This window comes from Crassostrea angulata, chromosome 5, assembly GCF_025612915.1.
Source record: "Crassostrea angulata isolate pt1a10 chromosome 5, ASM2561291v2, whole genome shotgun sequence".
Taxonomy (NCBI): Eukaryota; Metazoa; Mollusca; class Bivalvia; order Ostreida; family Ostreidae; genus Magallana; species Magallana angulata.
In genome coordinates this window covers 33431394-33436957 of record NC_069115.1, presented here as the reverse complement: position 1 = coordinate 33436957, position 5564 = coordinate 33431394, and the positions used below count along the sequence as shown (strand labels likewise).

The 5564-nt window shown below is 31.3% G+C and overlaps 1 pseudogene; it reads left to right on the top strand.

The window, feature by feature from the left end:
• The first annotated feature begins 2030 nt into the window (after positions 1 to 2030).
• LOC128182806 (uncharacterized) lies at positions 2031 to 5358 on the top strand (annotated as a pseudogene).
• Positions 5359 to 5564: the final 206 nt, after the last annotated feature.

The window sequence follows — 5564 nt, the reverse complement described above, 5'->3', positions numbered from 1 at the left end:
ATTTACGTTCTCATTAATTCATATAAAGAAAAAAATATATTTTGATTTATTTTCTTTTGATTTCTTTTGATTTATTATGATTCTTTTGATGTAAAAAAAGGAGAAGAAATTAATTCCCAGTCTCTCTTTATGCCTTTTTGTTAGCGGTTAATCTAAGTTCATTTTGTATAACCTTTTGTAATTTAAAAAAATGCGATGTAAATCTTTTTTATGCAATATTTTGGATAAAGAGTTGTTTCTTAATTAAATTTTTATTAGACCATAAAATTGTTAAATGCCAACATTGAAAATTGTGCACGATTTCTTCTTTTTTTAAGGTAAAACTTTATTGATTAAAAAGAAAATGAATCTTTGAGACAAAACAAATTGACATAATCAATAAGATTCTCCATGCGCGGATCTAGAAGGGAAGGAGAAGGGTTCCAGACCTCCCCCCCCCCCCCCCCCGCAAAATTTCTTTAAAATACGTGTACATTATAAACTTACCAAACATATGCCTCGGACATTCCTTGGCAAACTCAAATAACCGTCAAAATTTTCAACCCCCACCCCGGAAAAAATTTCTGATCCGCGCATGTTCCCCCTCCTCGAAAAACTAAATTATTCTTCAAAACCCCCTGTAAAATTTCCAGGATCTCCGCATAAATACTCATTGGCGCTTGCGTTCGATAAAAATAAAATGCGGCGAAGCAAACTATAGACAACGTGTTAAGATTTGTATTTGCTTATAAACATGTATATTGTAGCATAATACTTTGCTTCTTTTACTCCGTGTTTATACATCTAATATTGTACCATGGTCGGCTATCAATATTTTGTGTTACGTCACAAGTATGACGCAGCTACGACGGAAGACCTAATCGTTGCTTGCAACGAGGTCGTCTATAGTTTTTAAACTGATTTTAAAAAGGTATTATTTATGCAATTCGAGTTATACCAATAAATAGATCAGAAGTTGCATATACATATAAATTATTTACTTAGTTGACTTAGGATCCATATACAGCTATTTAGACACTAACGTACTTTTCATTAATACATTGTAAATAGTTTTAGGAAGGACACCAATAGAACATTTTTTTGCTTTTTAGCTGGACAGTTTTAAAGCTGTTCTAAGTGATAAAAAATGTATATGTATTCTGCATATAAAACAACTGGTAATATTTTGATAATAGATTTGATTAGTTTTGAGCATAAATAAGTAAGTTTAAGAAGTTTATAACTTTATCCCCAAATGGCTGAACGTCCTGCCTTAATAAACACCAGTTTCCCACTAATTATTCTTAGTCCTTTTAAAAATTAACTTGTACAAATAGGGTATTGGAATGATATTAATATAATATATGGAAATTGAAAATACTTAACAATGAGTACATGTATGATACAAATCTTGATTAGATATTTTATAAACCTGGAAACTAATAAGGTATTTTGTATTATGTTTTATAATTATGAATAGCAACTAATGACATGAGTAAACCTGGTGTTTTCTGAAAAATGCCATCATGACAATTTTGTATGTGGGGTTTGAATGAAAAGATGAAAAAGAATACATAAATGTATTTTAATTATCATAAATTGCGTCTGCAATACCTTGCGATTGGTTCAATTCAAGTAAACATACCTTTTTATAATTGAGGAAATCTAAATTTAATGCACAATTCAAATCATCTAACATGGGACTGATTTTAAAAATACATGTGCTATCTTCTTCCTATACTCCTTTTTGTTAACGAATGCTTCATATCTGCTTTTGTTTTCTGTTATTTAACTTGCGGAAATTAGATTTTCATTTATTTTATTAATGAGTTCATTGCGCAACTAAAATTTTTATAATTCACCTGTTTGCTTTTTCTAATTGATCTTACCACGGAAGACGAAAAAATCATTTTAGGTCTCGTGAAAGAAAAGAAGGAAGCACCGGGATTTTGTTGTGTAAGTGTTTTTAAAGCCAAATAGTGGTTCTGCCCTTGATAAAATTATCAGATTGTCAATATTATAGTCCAGTAGCAATTCGTTTACAATAAGATATGGGAATGGGTGTCACATTCGCAGCTTTGTATCTTGGAGTATTCCACATTTATGGTATGAGTGATTTACCTAAATCAGATTTGCATTTTATATTGAAAAGGGTGTGGTAGCAAAATATACATATCTGTTCTTTTCAGTTCTATACACGGATAATAAGCTTTTAGAGTATGAGTCAACATGCAATCTACATTACAAGTTTTCACTTTAAAATTTGAATTATTTTGTTGCGATTATTTTACATGATGACAATCATGTGAGCAGATTTAAATAAAAAAAGGTTCAATGTCAAAATTGTAATCTTGACTAAGTTCTTCTGGTGTATTTCTTGACAATTATTCATGTAGATATTCAATATTGATTTACTGTTATGTGTAGAGTTATTTGTTCAATCAGATGTATTTTGCTGGTTGAATCTCATAATCTACTCTCTCACGGGAGAGCGATAAAACATATTATCTAAATGATAGAAGTCGTTTTTGGTTATTCAAACGGTAATTAAGCTCAATGTCACTTGAGCTAAAGAGTGCAATAAGTGTAAATACACTATGTGTGTCTTTTCCACAGAATAAGTAAAATGCCGGTATAAATTATCCAAATACACATATCAGGAAGGTAAAATTTATAAAAATACTACACTTTTAACTCAACATTTGTTAACAGCTTATAATAAACTATTTCACTAATTAATATGAAAGCGTATAACTGATAATTTTTTTTCCCTAAATGTTTTATCAAATATGATATAAAAAATAAAGTAACACAATAAAACAAAAGCTCTTATATACATGTACATGTATTCATTGTGTTTAATCGTAATCAATTTAATTTCTGGTCGCCTGTCTATACATTGTACGTACACTTTAAAATTAATTCTTTGAATATTTGATTTTCATCATCATCATCATCATCATCATCATCATCATCATCATCATCATCATCATCATCATCATCATCCCCTTCATTTTCATCTCCTTTTTCTTATTTTTTGTCCTGTCTATGTTAATTTTGATCAGAATTGCAGGAAGTTCTACATATTATTCAGAAATGGTTACTTTGACAAAAACGAACGAGGTTTCTTCACTATGGACAGTGCAAACGACAAACACTTTTCCAGAGACAACTGTAGAGTTTATGAAAACACTGCTGTCAACACCAATGTCACCAAAGACATCTGCAGAATTACTGACAACACTGCTGGCAACACTAATGTCACAAAGTACATTTTCGCCATCAACACCATCTGAGACGATCAGACGATCGTCATCCGCTGAGGAAATCATCATCATCATCATCATCATCATCATCATCATCATCATCAAAACCAATTGAGGGAATAATAACATTAGCAGAAACAACAACGTCATCCACTGAGGAAATATATATAAATATATATATATTCCAAATACATCTTCTGAAAGAACAATCAAATCAACCACGGTCTTACCACTAACGATTGAAAAATTTACATCAACAGAAGAAATGACAACATTTACTAAGGAAACACCTTTGTCAACTACAAAGTTACAAAAAAGACAGGGCAATTATCGTCGACAGTTGAAATAATATCTACCGATAAACCGACTGAACAATTAATGTCCACGAATGAAATAACAACATCTACCGAAAAAATAACTACAAAGCCCCCACTAACGGCCAAACACTTAACATCAATGGATGAAGGGTCAGCAACATATGTTACTGACACAACAAGCATATCTACAAAACTATCAATAACAAATGAACAATTAACATCAACAGTTGAAATGACAAAATATACTGAGGAAATAGTTTCGCCGTCTACAAAGTTACAAAAAACGACTGAACAGTCATCGTCAACAGGTGAAATATTATCTACTAATGAACCGACTGAACAATTAATATCCACAAATGAAATAAGAAATAACAACATCAACATTATCATCATCATCATTATCATCAAAACCAAATGAAAAAATAACATTAACAGAAAGAACAGCGGCATCAACTGAGGAAATATTTACAACTGAAATAACGACTGATAGTCCAAATACATCTACTGAAGGAACAATCAAATCAACTACCGTCTTACCACTTACGATTAAAAAATTTACATCAACAGATGAAATGACAACATTTACTGAAGAAATAGCTTCTTCGACTACAAAGTTACAAAAAACGACAGGGCAATTATTGTCAACAGTTGAAATAATATCTTCCGATAAACCGACTGAACAATTAATGTCCACGAATGAAATAACAACATCTACTGATAAAGTAACTACAAAACCCCCACTAACGACGGAACACCGAACATTAACGAATGAAGAGCCAGCAACATATGTTACTGGGACAACAACGATGTCGACTACAAAACTACCAATAAGAACTGAACAATTAACATCAACAAAACCAGAAACATCTACAAGAAAAATAACTATATCGACTACAAAATGTTACCATTGACGACTGACAAAACAACAACAACGACAAAAAGAATGACAACTTTAACTGGAAAAATAACTACACCGTCTAAGACATTATTATTAACAATTGTAAAAACGACAACACCGAATCGAGAAATAATAACGTTGCCTCAGAAAATAAACTCGACTGAAAAGAGCTCGACAAATATACGTACCATTTGTCACACAAATAACAAAATCAGATAAAAATGAAGGAACAATCGCTGCGCTAGGCACCATTGCCGGTGTCTCTTTGATAGCAAACGTGATATTGTCTATGCTGTTGTTCAGAAGGTGAGTAGCATTATAAAAATCAACTGTTTTACAGGGTTTCTTTTTTTTTTGTTATTCAAATACTAAAGAGTAAAGGTCATTTAAACCAAAAAAAAATTTTGTTCGCATTTAGTTCAAAACAAGTAAGAATGTGTTTGATTTGTATCGATTTAGCCAACTTCCCTTCATTTAAGATGATTGACAAATTGATTAGTTGTCTTGTTTTGGAATTTCGACACTCTGAAAAACAGAATCCACATAAAGAATGACCCCTCCTCCGAAAATAAGTTGAGTTTTGTAAACAAGAAATGCAGTTTTTCTTATTGTAGCTGTAGACGAGTATCAGCTGATTATGACACAACTCCAATTTATAGGAATGAAAATGTCTCCAATACTGATCAAACAGAAATGTACACAGGACTGGACTTCAAGGAAGATCGCTGTGCATACCAGGAATTGACCCGTGGAAAAGAAGTCATTTACAGCAATACAAATATTTGATATTAAGATAATGCTCTTAACATTAATTGCTAGTATAACGCACTTTCAGATAAGGATACCATTTTGAAATGAATATTTTGTTGAAATCCTTCATTTCATTGCATTTTTGGCACGAATACTGTAGTTTTTGCACAATATTAATAACGATTTTATAGTTACTTAGTATATTTTTTTATATTATTTCTACGAAATCCAATGGTGTTCATATAGCTGCTTAGAAGGCCTTCAAATCTATTTTTTAGAAGTGTTTTTAAAAAGAAAGAAAACCTAAATGTAGATGCAGTTTGTGAAAACTCGAATCTTTGATTGAAATAAGAC